The sequence below is a fragment of the Pelophylax lessonae genome, assembly GCF_965119305.1.
Source record: "Pelophylax lessonae genome assembly, chromosome: 10".
Classification (NCBI taxonomy): domain Eukaryota; kingdom Metazoa; phylum Chordata; class Amphibia; order Anura; family Ranidae; genus Pelophylax; species Pelophylax lessonae.
This window is the reverse complement of record NC_138777.1, coordinates 177138518-177157875: the sequence shown is the minus strand read 5'-3', so window position 1 is coordinate 177157875 and position 19358 is coordinate 177138518. Positions and strand designations below refer to the sequence as shown.

At 40.6% G+C, this 19358-nt stretch overlaps 1 protein-coding gene across 1 annotated transcript in view; it reads left to right on the top strand.

Annotated features, from left to right (window-relative positions):
* Window positions 1–19358, top strand: part of NECAB2 (N-terminal EF-hand calcium binding protein 2) — a 389351-nt gene that overhangs the window by 274590 nt on the left and 95403 nt on the right. The window lies entirely within an intron of this gene.

Sequence of the window (19358 nt, the reverse complement as noted above, 5' to 3'; positions counted from 1 at the left end):
ATCCAGCCATCCTTTTGCTCGTGTGCACTGTTTAAATGCACTAAAGAAAGTGATCCCAGTAATAGGCGGCTAATTATATCACACCTGTGATTCATTTTTGCAGAGATTTTTTTCTTGTTGTAATTAAGTAGCTAGATTCCAGATATGTTTGACCCCATTTTGTGGGAGTAAAAGTAGAACATTTATATCTGTGTGAAAGCATAAAGTAATTGGTTGAGAGCTTTAAAATGGCTCTTGATTATTTGCTATTTTAAGACCCAGAAATAAAAGCTTTAGATTTGATAAACCTAAAGGATTCCTCCACCTGTATATAGGGGAAAGTGGAAGAAACTTGCAAAGTACTGAACTGCTATAACCTGCCTCTCGTTGCATTCCCTGTATTTTATTTGCTTCCATGGCTGTAAAAGAAACCGAGTCAAAATGAACAGACTGCATGTATTTTCAGATTACATTGGCTCCATGCAGCCCTTTGTGTGACTCACTTCTGTTCATCAGCTGCAGGTGACTGTTGGGGAATTCTACCTTTTGAGTCCCAGTTCACACATATCCAATGCGGGAATCCTGCAAATCCACTGAGGGTTCCTGTATCGCATTCAACTCGCAGGCAGCTCACACTGCCATACGCAAATCGCTGGGGGTGTCAATGCAAAGTTGACGACACCCCCTGATCAGTTTGCATACCACATTGTGAAATGTCAGTTCGGACATGAATCGGATCGCATAGGTGTGAACACCCATATGATCTGATTCTGCTGCGGACCCAAAAAAGGGTCCTGTGCGAGTTGTGTCTAAATGCGATGCAAATTCAGCCATACCATCTGTATGGCTGAATTTGCATCGCACAGACATCGCATGTGATTTGCAGAGCAGTGTGCTGCGAATCACATGCGATGTCTGTATTCACAGATATGTAAGCCAACACTAAGGCTCCATTCACACCTGAGCTTATCATTTTCAGGCATTTTTTCAGTGGTTTTTCAGGCTTTTTTTAGGCTTTTTTGCAGGTGTTTGAAGGCAGGCATTGACATCTAACAAAAACACTTGTAATCTGCTGAAAAAGAAGCTCATGTACTTTTTAGAGCTTCAGGCGTTTTGCTTCAGGTGACAAAACACTCATATGTGAACAGGGGCCATTGAAATGAATGAGATTTTGCTTGTTGGGCGTTTTGAGACTTCAGAGATGAGTGTTTTACGAGCTGAAAAACGCTCAAGTGTGAACAGGGCTTAAAGGCTCGTACACACTTGACGAAAATCGGACGAAATATCCTCCAATTTTTCTCTCTCATGCTCAGCGGTCATAACCGTTTTTATATATTGTATATTGTATAAGTCGCGCTAAATTGAAAAATAAACAAATGAATGTCCAACTGTTTAAAGTCCCAAATATCATAAAGTGACTAGTGATGTATGAAATCTTGTGCTGCTTCCAAAAGATCCCGTAGGAATTGTGCTTACCAGAACGGCAATTTTAAATTGCAGAATTCATGTGATGAGATGAGTTCACGTGCCCAGGTGATCCAATGGAATTCTAGCGCAAGGAACTCCCAATATTGTGGTCGTGTATCATGTGAAGGAAAAATAATAATCCATAGCGTGATACCGTACAAAATTGTCAATATTATAACTGTGTAGGACTACAAATACTGTGAATCCTTCACCAATTGTGCAGCCGCTTACCAAAATGACTAGTAAAAAGGCATGTAATCAAATCAGAAGAAAAAAGGACCGCCACCAAACGTAGAGCCTCTTACCAGATTGATCTGTATAGGTGTATTCTATCCAAGTATAGAAAAGGTGAACCACCACCAGACATAAGGCCTCTTACCAGATGGAAATGAAAAGCCAGCAGAACATTGAATCCACATGCACCAATATCAGCAAGCCACCCAAGAGCGTATAAAGCCTCTTACCAGACCATAAGAAAAATGCTCGATGACACTTGGTATATTTTCCCAATGGAGAGGTAACCTCAGGGTCCCAATGACAATCCGGGCAAATCACTGATAAGTACCACGATGTACCGCTTAATGTGCCTAGGTGGCCTCTCGAAAACCGTTTTTAGTTGACAGTGCATAATGTTCACGAAATTTCTCGTCCGATTTTTATATATTTTTTGGGACATTTGTTTCTAGACTTCCGGGTCGTCAGCAACTTCAGATCATGCGCGGTCTTTCGTATCCGATTTTTCGCAGACGTACTGCATACACATTAAATGAAAATTGGTCGTCTGGGGACGGACGGTAAAAATTTTGGTGTTTGTCCCACCATTTTTTTTCGTTGAAAATGTCGGCATCGGCTGCTGAAAGTTGTGTACACACTAGCCGAAAATCGTACGATTTTACCTCGGACGGGAATTTTCGGCCGATTTTTTACTAGTGTGTACCCCACTTAAGGGTTTTTGCTAGAATGTGGGTTTCCACATTGGGAGAGTCATTGTTCAGTTAATAACTGTAAAACTTACGTTTTGTCCACACTTTCTGTTCCGGTAACATCCTTTTTGTTCTGGTGACTACATTTAATATGGTAACGATAGTTTTCAGTTAGGTCTTGTAACATATTGAAATCACTCAGTGACCCCAAACAAGTATACTGAAAGTGAAATCACCAAACCTCTCTTGCTTGGTGAGACAAACGGTCGTGTTTGTTGGATGCATTAGGAACAGTGTAGAAGGTATTGCGTTACCTTATATTGTGGAGATAGACCCCTCTTATTCCTCTGCATCCAGTGCTGGGTTAATCTCCCTCCATTTACAAGAGCATGTAATTTTGATCCAGGCACGCTAGGTTCACACGTCTCTCTATGGATAAAACAGGATGGGCTCTAGAGTAACAATGGCCAGGTCTCCCTGAAAGTCAGTAACAGTTTGACCTATGTGGTGTCCATCGTTAAGCTTGAATCCTGAAGAAGCTATTTACAGCGAAACCCCTTGATCCATAGGATTTTACTTTTGATGGCACCTCATCTTTTCCCCTCCTTCTTTTTAGGATGTGGCCCTCCCTCTTACAGGGGTTATGTTGTGGTTTGTCATTTTTCAAGGTAAATGTGGCAAAATATGTAGATATACTCTCCGGCCACTTTATTAGAACCGGGTTGGACCGCCTTTTGCCTTCAGAACTGCCTTGTTTCTTCATGGCATAGATTCAACAAGGTATTGGAGACATTCCTGAGAGATTTTGGTCCATATTGACATAATAGCTTCATGCAGTTGCTGCAGATTTGTCGGCTGCACATCCATGATGTGATTCTGATATTCCACCACATCCCAAAGGTGCTCTATTGGATTGAGATCTGGTGACAGTGGAGGCCATTGAAGTACGGTAAACTCATTGTCATGTTCAAGAAACCAGTTTGAGATGATCTGAGCTTTGTGACATGGTGCAGGGATGGACATGGTCAGCAACAATACTCAAGTAGGCTGTGGCGTTTAAACGATGCTCAATTGGTACTAAGGGGCCCAAAGTGTGCCAAGGAAATATCCCCCACACCATTACACCACTACAAGCCTGAACTGTTGATACAAGGCAGGATGGATCCATGCTTTCATGCTGTTTTTGCCAAATTCTGACCATACCATCTGAATGTCACAGCTGAAATCAAGACTCATTAGACCAAGCATCATTTTTCCAATTTTCTAGTGTCCAATTTTGGTGGGCCTGTGTGAATTGTAGCCTCGGTTTCGTGTTCTTAGCTGACAGGAGTGGCACCTGGTGTGGTCTTCTGCTTCTGTAGTTCGATGTGTTGTGCATTCAGAGATATTATTCTGCATACCCTGGTTGTGTTTGAGTTACTGTTGCCTTTCCATCATTTCAAACCAGTCTGCCCATTCTCCTCTGACCTCTGACAACAAGGCATTTTCGTCCACACAACTGCCACTCGCTGGATCTTTTTTGGACCATTCTCTGTAAACCCTAGAGATAGTAGTCCGTGAAAATCCCAGGAAAATAGCAGTTTTTGAAAGGCTGAGGCTGGGTTCACACTTATGCAAATTGAATGCTGGTTTCCCCGCATTCCAATTCGCATGACAGGAAAGTGTGACCGACTCTCAATGGAGCCGGCTCACGCAGCTCCGGGGTGGGCGTGGTTCACAATGGAAAAGGGTCCTGTGTGTCTTCTGGTCTGTTTCATATCTGAATTCAGGAAAAAGTTCAGACCTGATTTGCACTTAAAACAGAGAACAGGGATGCACCGGACCCCCTGCTGTGAGCAGCTAGTGTGAACCTGGCCTCAGACCAGCCTTTCTTCCCCATTCTGATGCTCGGTTTGAACTTCAGCAAGTCGTCTTTACTCTGTCTAGATTCCTAAATGCATTGAGTTTCTGCTAAGTGATTGGCTGTTTTGCAATTTGTGTTACCAAGCAATTGAACAGGTGTATGGGGTGCGCTTGATATATGTGATAAAATCAAACATGTAATTTCCAAAAGGAAATGCACTAGATAAAGATTATTAAAATAATAATATGTATAAATGGTACACAACAAAAATGCACTATGTATGCAAACATACACAGAAAATAAAGTGATGGAATAAAGTGAACAATATAGTGAATGATATATGAATCAAGTCCCGGAAAAAAGTCCACAAATTTGTGCAAAGTTCGCAAATTAATCTTCTTATTAATAAGGTGCAAATGGAAAAAGGTGCAATGTTGGTTCACAAGCTTTTATCCTCCACAGCACCGCGTGATGGGAATGAGGCGATGGTACCCTTTTTAGCTTTTTAATTAGCATAGCTGGTAAGGGTACCATCGCCTCATTCCCATCACGCGGTGCTGTGGAGGATAAAAGCTTGTGAACCAACATTGCACCTTTTTCCATTTGCACCTAATTAATAAGAAGATTCATTTGCACGCTTTGCACAAATTTGTGGACTTTTTTTTTCTGGGACTTGATTCATATATCATTCACTTTATTGTTCACTTTATTCCATCACTTTATTTTCTGTGTATGTTTGCATACATAGTGCATTTTTGTTGTGTACCATTTATACGTAATATTATTTTTAAAATCTTTATCTAGTGCATTTCCTTTTGGAAATGACATGTTTGATTTTATCACATACAGTATATCAAGCGCACCCCATACACCATTTTCAATGTATTCACTCCACGCAGGTTGGAGTTTCGGTTGCTGCTGATAACACATTCACTTGTTTGCGCACCTTCATTTCTTTCAATCAATTGAACAGGTGTACCTAATAAAGTGGCCGGTGAGTGTATGTTGTGCATGCTCCCACATTATAGCATAATGTGGAATTCTCGTGGAGAAATCCAAAACTATTTGGGATGTTAAAGCTTTCTGTCACTTTAAAATAGTTTGGGCCAAGCTGCTTCAAACCAACTATTGCCTTCATTAATAGATGCATCCACTGTGAACGTTGTTTAAACTGTATCTAGCATTGGCTACCTACAGTATTCAGTGATGTGTACCGGCAGTGGGACAGAGACTGTTCAGCCATTCACAGGAAGTTTAATTTCTGAATGAGTACAAAGTTTCCTCTGATTAGCTGGGGTGTAGAAGCATGCAAATGGCATCATGATCTTCATCTTAGACAATCGGAGGAAGCTTTGTATTCTATATTCTATAGATAATAAAAGCTTCTTTTAAATGGCTGAGCAGTGCTCAGCCCAACTTGGTAGCGGGACAGGAAGGCTAAGTTCACAAAGCTAAAGTACAAGAATAAGGATCTTTATTTTCAAAAAAGTGATTGTTATTTAAAGCTGCGTCCAATGAAATTTAAAAATATCAGTCGCATGGATGTAAAAAAAGATTCTTCTTCGCCCGGAAAACATTAGAACTGAGCCTATTGTGTTTCATGTGTCCTTACACATTTATAAATAATACACTCCTTTGCCTTTACATGTTTTCTTAATGCAATCTATAGTTTTTTCTTCTTCACTGAATTTTATATAAAATATGTATTATATGTAATATGTAATTATATATATATATATATATATATATATATATATATATATATATATATATATATATATAATATGTATTATATATATGTAATATGTATTATTATTGTAATATGTAATTTTATATAAAATAATATAATATATTTATATAAAATATGGCACAGCCTGCATATATTTTGCGAGTGGCTAATGCTTTATTTTCTTGGCAGAGCGGTGTAGTCATATATCTCCATAATTGTGTGTCATTATCTATTCATGTTTTTGCTGCATTAGAGGAACTAGTGTCTCATTTGTGCATACATTTTGTGTAATAAATGTTATCAAACATGTTATAATGGAACCTAGTCATCCTTTACATTCTTACAAATTCACGGCCTGAAAACTTTTTTTTTATCATTTTCTTGCTTAGTGACAGGGGGCCCTCATAGGTATGAGCCCTTTACGGGAGCAAACTCCATTTTATGTTTAATCTCTTTTTATTTTTTTAAGAAAGAAAAACACAAGGTACCTAAACAATGCAGACATGTCAAATCATTTAAAAGGATACAGAGCTACAAATACTATTAAAACTCCCATATCTGTATCAGAGCTTCCAGGCAATGCAATAGTGGAGAAGTATACACCGATCAGCTATAACTTTATGACCACTGCCAGAATAGGTGAATAACATTAATTATCTTGTTACAGTGGCATCTGAAAGTCGGCAGGATATATTAGCCAGCAAGTAAACATGTTGTCCTTGAATTTGATGTGTTAGAAGCAGAAAAATCAGGCATTGCAGTTGTATTTGAGGCTGTGTAGCCACAGAATGATCAGGGTGCCCATGCTGAGCTGTGTCCACAGCCAAAATGCCTACAGTGGGCACGTGAGTCTCAGAACTGGACCATAGAGCAATGTAAGAAGGTAGCCTGGTCTGATGAATTATGTTTTCTTTTACATCATGTGGATGGCTGGGTGCATGTGCATTGCTTACCTGGGAAAGAGATGGTACCAGGATGCAGTATGGAAAGAAAGCAACCTGGCAGAGGCAGTGTGATGGTTTGGGCAATGTTCTGCTGGGAAACCTTGGGTCCTGCCATTTATTTGGATGTTACTTGATACATGAAAGAAAGGAGAGAGCGGCGCCAGCTTAGTATAGTACAGGTTTATTTAACACTGTTAAAATTGGTGACTCACTGTCCGAGGTTGGGTGAGACCGGTACACAAAGACTGTTAGGGTCATCCATCTTCCTCTTCCAGGATAATGGACATAGGAGTAGGTGGTGAGGTTCCAGAGGTATAGCCGAGCCGCTGTGGGGCTGCTAGTTGTCACTGGCCGCGGCAGAGCATGCACAACAGGGCTCCGGCTGCCGACTTCTGATCCCTGATGACATCACTTCCTGGCAGGAGAAAAATAGGGGTTGCACGCGTTCGGAGCATCCGTGCTCCTTCGTCAGGCAATGGGAGTGTCTCAGGTGGGGCAGGGAATTTATACCCTGTTGCCGGACTAATTGCAAAGACATCTGTCTGTGGGGGGGCGGAGCCAAAAGACTCTACCGCCCACCTAAACCTTGTGGCTGACCAGGTATACCCCATCATGGAAACAGTATTTCCTGATGGCACTGACCTCTTTCAGCTAGATAATGCACCCTGAAAAAATGGTTTAAGAATATTTTGAGGAACACAACAACCAGTTTGAGGTGTTGACTTGGCCTACAAATTCTCCAGATCTCAATCAAAATTAACATCTGTGGGATGTGCTGGAAAAACAAGTCCCATTCATGGAGGCGCCACCTCGCAACGTACATGACTTTAGGAATCTGCTACCAATAGCTTGGTGCCATATACCACAGCATACCTTCAGAGGTCTAGTGACGTCTATGCCTCGACGAGTCAAGGCTGTTTTGGCAGAAAACAGGGGACCAACACAATATTAGGTGTGTGGTCATATGGCTGATTAATGCAGTGGTTCTCAAATCCGGTCCTCGGGACCCACCAACAGGCCAGGTTTGCAAGATAACTAAATTACATCACAGGTGATCTCATTTGCTTCTCAGTGATTGCAGTATTCTAGTCTGCATCCCCCAAGGTAATACTTAAAATCTGGCCTGTTAGTGGGTCCCGAGGACCGGATTTGAGAACCACTGGATTAATGTATATATGTATTTGTGAACAGTTGAGTGCAAATTCACTGTAGTATGATATAAAGTGGAGTTCCATGTATTATTCTGGTAATGTAGGTGTACACATCAGAGAAGCTGTATGACTATAGGACGTTTAAATCAACAACCAGGCTTAGAGTATAGTGACGATCCAGAGAGGACAGCGGATCTCTGCTTCTAAGGGTAGATTTTGCTAATTCCCAGAGTTGGACTTTAAGGCTACATTCACACTGGGGATTTAGGCTGGTGCGAATTGCAGCAGCAGGAATCTTCTGATTCACAGCTGCATAAGCAGTTCAGAGAGCTGTTGGAGCAGAAGCAGTAGTACATTGATCTTCCTAGTGAATGGCTGTGCAGTGCAGGGGGGGGGTGTCAGTCTGATCAATAGAGGACAGGTAGGCTGTTCTCCCAGCACAGCCAGAATACTGACCACACTGAGGTGGATAAGCTCTCATGCCTAGCGTAGTCAGTTTAAAATAGGAGATCAGAGGGGCTAACAAGAACACCAGGTATTTCACACAAAGGAAGCCATACAAAGAGAACAGGATATTTTGTTAACACAAGTACGTGGTACAGTAGACACATATCACAAATTCTGCATGAATTGTTGATGTAACATATTCTTTCATTTTAATGTTAACATCTTCTTACCTGGTCTGCTGATGTGAAATAAAATAACATTGTCAACCACCCAGCAAATTCTCTGCCAAAAACCACTTCACCACCATCTTGCTGGTGACATCATCAAGAGGAAGGCCGAGGGTCTTAGCAGCCAGTCTCCTGATGACACTGTGCTACACATGTGCAGTAAATTGCACACAGCCCAAAAACCTCTTGGGATCTTTGATGTAGGCATCCCAGAAGGGTGTTTGTGTATGTGGGGGGGGGGGGGGGGGTCATGGAATCATCCAGAAAGGCAGAAGCACTGGCTGCACTCCCCTGTACAAAGGATTATTTCAAAACACTCCCCCACCCCCAACAGATTTATTTATTGTTTTGCAATTTGCTAAAGTGTATGTCATGGCAAAATTTGAAAACCCTTCCCAGTATATTGCAATGCATGCACTTTGGGACATTTTTTTGCCATTACCAATGCTGCAAATACAGAAATTTAGGTTAATTTGCTGTCTGACCATAAAATTGCTCTGAAATCCTCTGCAGTGTTGTAACGTTGCTCCAGGCCTCCGGTGACTAATCACATGATCTAAAAGCAAAACAATAAAGCAGAGAGTGCATTAATAGTGTAGTAATAACTTTAATTCAAGGCAAGGAAGCAATGAAAATGCACCCAGAAGAGAATATGTCTTATCTGTGGTCCAAGATTGCTTCCCGTATCTAGTAAAGAAAAGACTCCCAGCTGTGGACAGTGGGGTTGTAACGATAAATGTCCAGAGTGCTGAAATCGGCTTAGTGAGACTCACTAACACAGCATATTAAGTGCAGCATCCAGAGGCCAAGAGGACACGGAGTTCCTCACACTCCTGGGTCAAAGCATCAGTAGTAGCTTAGACTACCATCGAACTTTCTGTCTTATTGGTTTGCTTTTAGATAAATGGTGGGATATTTTTCACTGAGAGCTGCAAGACAGTTATAGTGTCCTTAATAGGTTTATTATTGGAGCCATATCTTATCCTTTCACATAAGGTTGGACCATAGAGCAATTGATTGTGCTCTGAACATCTCTTTTCAACTAATCACATAATGCTTCCACATTGGTTACATCAACTCAGCCGAAGGGACTTGTGGAATAATATTAAGGCAGGCCTGGTCAATTAAATGAAATCACATGACTAAACGCTGCACAGGTAAATATTACAGTATATTTGTTAGGGGGCAGTATGGTTAGTTTGAGGGCTTGTATGTTCACATACCCTATACATAAATTTAAAAGCAAAATTACAATACATTTTAGCAAGTATATTATAGAAAACATGCAGAAAAGCTTACATGCCCCAGTAATCATGGGATCCTCTGTTTTAGAGTTATGTGAGCTTTGCCTCAAGCGCTCTTTTGGTGCTTGGGATCCAGTTGTTAGATCATCTGGCAATAGGCATGTGGCCAGTGCCTAAGCACAGAAGCGAACAATGCTTCACTAAATCTTATAGTGTCCTAGCTCTATTTTGTATGCATTTATATCTTATTATATTTATTTAGTAAACCTTCCCAAGCAGGGCAAAGTAATAGGTTCAATTTAATGGTGGCTCCTCTAGGTGTGCATACCTTTGCTCTTCTTTCTTTTTGCTCAGCCACTGGAAGTGAAGATAAGAAAAGTACCCAGTTCCCCAGTTCCTTCGTCATGAAGGAGCATGAAGGGTAGGACTCCCTACCCTTCCTCCCATGTGTTGGTGATTGGCATCTCTGGAACCCCACACTGTTACACAAAGTAAGCAGGCAGAAAATCTTTAGCCCTTGCGCTCTGTCCTTAGCTCTAAGTTGAATTTTGGAGCTTACATTTGGGGCAACATATTTTCGATGATGGCAGGTAAATGAAGAAACAATGGAAAAGGCACAGATGTGTCTGGTATTGAAATTAACTTGTTGCTTTGCCCTTAATGCACTCAGATGGTGCAGTTGTTGGCTTTAAACATACATGCTCAGATCTCAAAACTTGGTAAAAATGACTAAACCTTTATTATATTGCCTAATACTTAGAAACCAGGAATCTTCCATTTGCCTGCTGTGTATTGACAGAATACAGTCAGCAGAATTACTCTGTCCTTGTAGTAAATTGTCATTTGGAATAAAAGGAACAAAAGAATCTCATTTTGGCAGCTATCGGCAAGCAGACTGTGCCGAGCGGAGTTCAGCGGGGTGTTTGTTTTACAGAGATGATTAGTGAGGAGAAAGGTTTGTTTTATCCAGATAACGAGCACAGCAATTTTTACTTCTTAATTATAAATTGGAAACAGTATGGCATCTTTTTCTCTCGCTTATTAAGATAACTCTTTCTTTGCCTGAAAAGCTAAAAATACATTATTATATTACTCTTTAGGGTTCATGCACACAAGGATTTATATGCATTTTATATGCCTAGCATAAATTTCCTGTTGCTTTTCTGCTCCCGAAGGGCCACAGTAAATGACGATATGCAGCCAAACTCTTGTGAATGCAGATGTTTCTTTGCATTGGGATTTATCCATGTATGTGTGCTCGGCATGTTTCCTGAACACAGAAGTTTCACGTTCAAGAAATACACTGGGCGCCTATGCATGAGTAAATGCTGATGCAATAAAACAGCACCGTTCACAAGAGTATGGCAACGTACAGGCATTTACTTGAATAGCAGAATGTACATTTACCTGCGGCTCCCCAGACATGGGAAAGCGGTGGGAAGTATATGCTAGGCATATAAAATGCCTGTGAAACTCTGTGAACCCTTAAAGTTAGTTATTGTGGTAGTGAGTTTCTCTAGCACACCCAAAGGTGTATCAATTTAGACATACTCATCCTGTGCAGTTAAGTGTCCTGCTTTCTAAATCACTACCATTGTTTTTATTCTAAATGGTCCTAAATGTTTAGGAACCTAACCTAAAACCTAAAGAAGCTGACTACAGTTGATTATATAAAACTCTGATTAAAGCCAAAGAAGCCCCCACTACGAGAGACACATAGTAGTGGAGAGTAAAAAAAATCCCAAGGAATTTTTTAGATATATTAACAGTAAAAAAGCAAGATCAGAGCGCATTTCCCACATAAAAGACAATAATGGGAGGATGGTTACAGATGACACAGAGAAGGCAAATGTACTAAATGCTTTCTTCTTCTCAGTCTTTACACAGGAAAAGGAGGGGTATAATGACCATGACAGGATTGTTAGCAGCCCATCACAGGATGTACCCTTGTGGCTAATAGAGGCCAGAGTCAAAGAAAGACTAATAAGTGTAATACAAATAAATCACCAGGACCAGATGGCTTACACCCCGAAAGTCCTCAAATAACTCAGTCAGGTTATAGCTAGACCATTATTCCTAATCTTTGTGGACTGCATACTGACAGGAATTGTATAAGCTGATTAGAGAAAAGCCAATGTGGTACCAATATTCAAAAAAGTACAGAGACATATTTCTGGAAACTACAGGCCAGTCAGCCTAACATTAATAGTAGGTAAATTATTGGAGGGGATGATAAGGGACTATATCCAAGAATTTGCTGAAGAAAACAGTATCATTAGTAGTAATCAGCATTGATTTACAAAGGGTCATTCTTGCCAGACCAATCTGTTAACATTCTATGAGGAAGTGAGCTGCCATCTAGACAGGGGGAGGCCTGTGGATGGGGTGTATTTGGATTTTGCAAAAGTATTCGATACAGTTCCCCATAAAATGCCTAATCTACAAGCTAAGGTCTGTTGGCGTGGTCTGTTGGCATGGTCTGTTGACATGAGGTTTGTTCCTGGATAGAAAACTAGTTACAGGGGCAGTCATATTGGTCTGGAGTGGCAAGTGGGGTACCCCAAGGCTCTGTCTTGGGACCAATTCTGTTTAAGTTATTCATAAATGATATAGAGGATGGGATACAGAGGAATCAAAGATGGAGAAAGATCTGGGGGCCCTAATAGAAGACAGACTGAGCAATAGAATGCAATGTCAAGCTGCAGCTACTAAATCCAGGCAGAATATTAGCATACATACAAAAGGGGATATACCCCAGAGATAAAACTATAATCCTGACACTTTATAAAACTCTGGAGTATTCCATCCAGTTCTGGTCACAAGTCCTCAGAAAGGATGTGCTGGAGAGAGTCCAAAGAAGGGCAACAAAATTAGAAAGGGGATTGAAAGACCTCAATTACGAGGAAGGACTACAAGCACTAAATGTATTCTCCCTGGAGAAGAGACGCTTGAGAGGGGACATGATAACAATTTACAAATACCTCAATGGTGATCCCAGCATAGGAGAAAAACTATTCAGTCTCAGAAAAAGTAAGAGCCACACAAAGAGATTGGAGGAGAAGTGGTTTAACCTTAAGCTGTGCAGGGGTTTTTTCACTATGAGGGCGATAAGGACGTGGACATAAGGACTTTTCCACAATTGGTGGTGTTAGTGGGTAGTATTGATCTTTTTAAGACTCTTGGACATGCATCCTAAAGAACACAACATACAGGGATATGGGAAATAATTGTTGACACCTGTACACCTACACAGGTTCAACTGGATAGACTGTAATCTTTATTTAACCTTACCCACTATGTAACTGTCCCCCAAATACTTGCCATAAGTCATGTGATGATCCCAAGCTTTCTTGCTCCTTCACTGCTGAGTGGGAGGGGTCCTTCTTTGGATGCCAAAACATATTCATGTTTAGCATGTTATTATCTAACTGTACCCAATGTACTTAATTTACCTGGGATTGAGATTTCAATTAGGTTATGTCACAGGCTGATAAGCTTTTCCAATAAAACCATCTCTCAACTAAATTTTTTCTTTTTTGATTACATTACTGCGGTACACCCACTGAAACTCATGCATCTCATTTAAAGTCCCAATTTCCCCTCTCCTTTTTATCATGAACAGGGATGGAGATATCTAGCCTCATTGCAGGAGGTGCCTTACTTATTAGCCCCGAGCCTCAATTCAGGGATGCCTCATTTAAAGTCCCAAATGTTTCATTCTTTGGATACCATCATCACTGTCTAGTGGTGTGGACACTTTCCAATGAGTCCAGTAGTGGGGTCTTTACAATGTTCTAAAGCGATGCTATGATAATAATATAATGAGAGGCAGTAACAGGACCAGTCAGCGGCAGGCCCAGACTGTAGTGGTGGGTCACTGGGCTTAACTCCCAGAAGTGGGTCTTAAAACAGCAGATTAAGTTGAATGGGTGTTAGGACTTTCCCTAGGGCAGGGATCTGGGGAATTTTGTATGTTGCCTATAAATTTTTAGCCCCATAGACTTCAATAGAAACAACTGAAAATCCGTGACTTTTCAATAAAAATTATCGGAAACAAAAAGCTTAAAAATCAACTGGAAGTGCATTGCATGACGTTAAAGCAGGCAATTTTTTATTTTATATTTTGAATTTTCTTTGATGTGCTGTATATTAAAAAATGCCTTTAATTATTTTGTAAATGACTTCACCATGCTTTTTTGTACCAAACACAACAAGTTAGTGTTGTTATAACTTGGACAAATCACAGAATAAATTTTGTACTTTATATTAGCAGTTTTAAAACTATCGCAGGTCAACTATCACAGGTCAAACATGGAAAAGGAGTTTTTTTCTGTTTTGTCTTTTTTGTACCACAACAATAAAGTATAATTTGTGCTACGATACAGTGCATTCAAATCTTCAGTGTTGTAAGTTATTGGCAAGTCACATGGCCCATAGCTAAAATGTGAAAATGGTTGTGGTCCAAAGGGGAAAAGAGGTGTGATAGGTAAAGTGGTGCACTTTGAAAGCACATCAGATCTCAATGGGTAAAAATATCATGCTGAATATCTATACTGATAAGGATTGAGTAATGTGTTAGGAACAGAGGATGCCACATCAGTTGAAGGAAATTAAAATGATCAACCTACAGAGAAATTAATTCAAAGACACCCCAAAAATCAAAGTGGAAAAATTATGCAGCAGGCTAGTCCATTTTGCTGAAATTTCATTGCAGCAACACAAATTGCCACTCAGTAGTTTGTATGCCCCTCTTGTGCTTGTATGCATGCCTGACAATGTCGGGGCATGATCCTAATGAGATGACGGACGATGGTGATGTCCTGGGGTATTTCCCCCCAGTTCTGGACCAAGGCATCACTGAGTTCCTGAACAGACTGAGGTGCAACTCAGCGGCGTCGGATGGACCGAAACATATTGTTCCAGAGGTGTTCTGTTGGATTTAAGTCAGGCGAGCGTGGGGGCCATTCAACGGTATAAAGTCCTTCATCCTTCAGGAACTGGCTGCATACACTCGCCACATGAGGCTGGGCATTGTCGTGCACCAAGAAGAACCCAGGACCCACTACACCAGCGTGTGGTCTGACAATGGGACCAAGGATTTCATCCTGATACCTAATGGCAGTCGGGGTGCCATTGTCTAGCCTGTAGAGGTCTGTGCATTCCTCCATGGATATGCCTCCCCAGACCATCACTGACCCACCACCAAACAAGTCATGCTGAACGATGTTAGAGGCAGCATAAAATTCTCCACTGCTTCTCCAGACCCTTTTAAGTCTGTCACATGTGCTCAGGGAGAACCTGCTCTCATCTGTAAAAAGCACAGGGCGCCAGTGGCGGACCTACCAATTCTGGTGTTCAATGGCAAATGCCAATCAAGCTTCATGGTGCCGGACAGTGAACACAGGGCCCACTGGAAGACTTCAGGCCCTCAGGCCACTCTCATGAAGTCTGTTTCTGATTGTTTGGTCAGAGACATTCACACCAGTGGCCTGCTGGAGGTCATTTTGTAGGGCTCTGGCAGTGCTGATCCTGTTCCTCCTTGTATAAAGAAGCAGATACAGGTCCTGCTAATGGGTCTCCTAGAGTAACTGCCTGTCTCCTGGAATCTCCTCCTTGCTCTTGAAACTGTGCTGGGAGAAAGCAAACCTTCTGGCAATGGCACGTATTCATGTGCCATCTTGGAGGAGTTGGACTGCCTGTGGAACCTCTATAGGGTCCAGGTATCACGTCATGCTACCAGTAGTGACACTGACCCTAGCCAAATGCAAAACTAGTGAAAAGATGAGTAGGGAAAAAAAATATCTGTGGCCTCCACCTGTAAAACCATTCCTGTTTTGGAGGTCATCTCATTGTTGCCCATCTAGTGCACCTGTTCCTTTTTCATTAACACCAAAGCAGCTAAAACTGATTAACAACCGCCTCTGCTACTTAACTGACAAGGTTCATATCCCAGGAGTTTACTTGACCTTGAACTATACTCTGAATAAAAAGTGTTCCTTATATTTTTATGAGCAGTGTAGTTCACTCTGTATTGTATTATTGCTATAATATGAATGTTATTGGTGCACCAGGATTGACATACCAAGGCTTGACTTCAACAGCATTTCATGTTTTGGATCTCCATAACAGATCCCAGGTAAATCTAGTTAGTTGGTTAGATCAGTAATCTCAAGGATATTGATGAATCCCTTGCATAATCAGTGTTAGACATGGGCTTCCATTAAGGAGCAAGTAACGTTAAGTGAATCAAAATGATCACAATTAAATCATCTTTTTTATAATCTATTTATGTAACTGGAACATTTTAAGCTAGTCAGTTGTTGTTTATGAAAGTGTCTTTCTACAAACAGTAGCAACAATTTTTTATATTGAAAATGTTATGTAATATGTGCAAATGTCTGTATTTCACAGTCATGATCAGAGAATGTGTTTCCTAACAACTGTAAAATAATTTTGGCCATCATCTCTAATTTAAAATTGTCATTGGTAAATTTATTTTAAATTATAATTCAGTGATTGCTGTTTGAGTTGTGTCAAAATTTATGACAGGTACAATGTTATCAACACAGCATTTCAGCCAGCAGAGAGCACTTGTTTGAGAGCATCACACCCAGGCTGCAAAAGATGATTCTGGTAATAGACCCCACGGGGAGACCAGAAATCAGAGCTGAAGGCTGTTTTTTTTCCCTAATGTGTGTATGTGTAACCCAAGGAGTTATGGTGCAAGCCTTATCACTGTTTAGACACTGGAAGGTAGGCTTATTGTCCAAAAAAAACGGCCATCATGCCTCAAAGATGTTGATTTAGAGATGCTGCTAAAATATTCCGTACTGTTTTTCATTTTGCTAAAATGTCACTTACCCTTCTATATTTTCAGTTTAGAATAATCTTAGAAAGATGACTTTTAGTATAGATGGATCTAATAACATATACCAGAGAACTCCAGACTAAGCATGAAGAAATGTGTTCCCTCATTAGCCTTCACCCTCCAGTGTGTGCCTGCAGGAGAACGATCAATGTCTTATTTGTCATTTTTCAACAGTGTGTACTGTACCCTTTATGGCACTTTTCCACTGCAAGTACCGGCTCGGCCCTGCTTGGCCCTACTTGGCCCGGTTTGCTTTTCCACTGCTGGTACCGCATGGTACGGTGTTGGAACGGTTCGGTACGGTACGGTATGGTTTGCTTTTCCACTAAAGTAGTACTAAAGTTAAGTGGGTGGGATTCTCTGACCAATCAGTGGCTAGTAGTGACTGCATGCAAAGGATTGTGGGATATGGTACCGGTTATGGTACCTCTTGGAACCACAATCGAGGTGGTACTGTTTTTGAGAGCCGTACCATTTGGTTTAATGCAGTGGAAAAGCGCCGCCGTACCGTACCGAACCGTTCCTACACTATACCATGCGGTACCAGCAGTGGAAAAGCACAAAAGCGAGCCGAACCGTTCGGTTCCATGCAGTGGAAAAGCGCCATTAGTTACTCTCATTTGCGGAGTTTATCTTTGCACATTAGAAAACTCATCTGAGAACATTACCTACTATTTCCTCAAATTAAAAACTGTCCTCACATTTTAGATCTGAAACTTTCTGCGGATAGATGCTAATGATAAAATATTTGCCGAAAGTAAGGCATAAACCAAGAAAAAAGAAGACTTAACAGATCATGTTGCATTCATAGCTTTACTGCCTTAATGGCTACCAGTACTAAAGTTAAAGACCAGGCACCAGAAGTTTATTGCAGAAACTTATTACTATTCAGGGGGCCCAATATTCAGGGTGCTGTGTTATGCAAATACAAACTTCTGAAACTGTTTGAGCTCAGGCAGGCCTTCCCTCTTACTGCTGGTCAGCAAGGTAGCCTATTGGTTCCATTAAGAAACCAGTTGTGAGGGTCATAGGCGTAAACTCAACTTGAGCTGTGAAGTCAGTATAGGCATTAAAAATGGCTCCTAGTACACTCTTTAAATTTCTAAAAGTATATAACTCCTGGTATTCATGTAGTACATTGAGCTTTAAAAAATAATATGCTTTCATATGTAAGCTACTGTTTTATCACGGTTACGTGATAGTTTGTTTTTGGGGTTTTATTCGAGATGTTCAAAGAGAGATCACACAAACACTTGTATGTATAATATTTAACTAAGCAATGACAGATAACAGATGTAATAATATTAGAAAATGTAACAAGAATATTTATTTATCTATAGATGCCTTTTTCGCCACAGAGTCCTCCGTCTTTGCATCATGGCACAGATGATCAAACCAGACGCATGCATAATGCAGTTCTGATACAAGACTTGCTATTCCAAGTTTTGGCTGTAGTATATACAGGACTAGTGGGTAGCATCTGACCAATCGTACGCAGCATTACCTTCTAAGGAAGATAGCACATTCCTGACATTCCTATAGTATGATGTCAGCTATGGTAACCATCCTTATATGTCTCTGTATGGCCCCTTAACCAGGTTTAAAATTCATTCTTAGATATTGTGAGCCAATATTATTAAGGACATATGAAATTTCCCCATCAATTACCAACCATATCAGTAAGACAATCCTTCCCAATTAACCCACCATGTACTACACTTATCATTATAGATACCATGGGAGATCACTACCTCTATCCTATCTACATTCATCAATATGGTTATTCTTTAGTCATCCTGATGTGTTCAATGGTTGTGCCCTGGACCGCAGTTATGGGTTCCTTCATCTCTCGGTGCAGACTTTATGGCCCTGAACCCCCATCCACAACAATTTTATCCATATTTACCCTAATTACAAACATTAACTTGGGATACATCTGCTCCTGACGAAGTGGAAACTGTCCACGAAATGCGTTGAGCCTATCTTTGATGCATCCCCCACAATTATCATTCTACTTTACGATTTGGAATTTATACAGGCCCATCAATGACTTTCCTTCCAATGTTGTTTCCTGGTTTTTATGTATGACTCAACTATGAGATGTTTCTGGTACCGATTGACCTTATTACTATACGTAATGTTATTATGATGGATATTATGATAATATCTGATTAAAGCTTACCTTTTACAGATTAATGTACTATTTCTTATCCCAACCAACTCCACACACCTCACACAAAGTCCTGCTTTTTGTCCCCCCTTCCCTTTATACCTTTTGTACCTTTGGGGATATTGGCTGTTCTAACAATATTTATATATATTATGTTATGGATTATAATATTATCCCTTTAATTATTTTATCCAAAAATGCCGATTCCTCTAATACCCCCTATTTACCCAGATTATTCCCCCTATCTTCCCCATATTTATTTATGAACAGGGCTCGGAGGCACACAGCCCAAGTATTGGCTGTACCTCCCAAAGCTCGACCGTGTTTGTATATATGTATGTTTGCGTCTTTGTTGTCTTTAGTCCT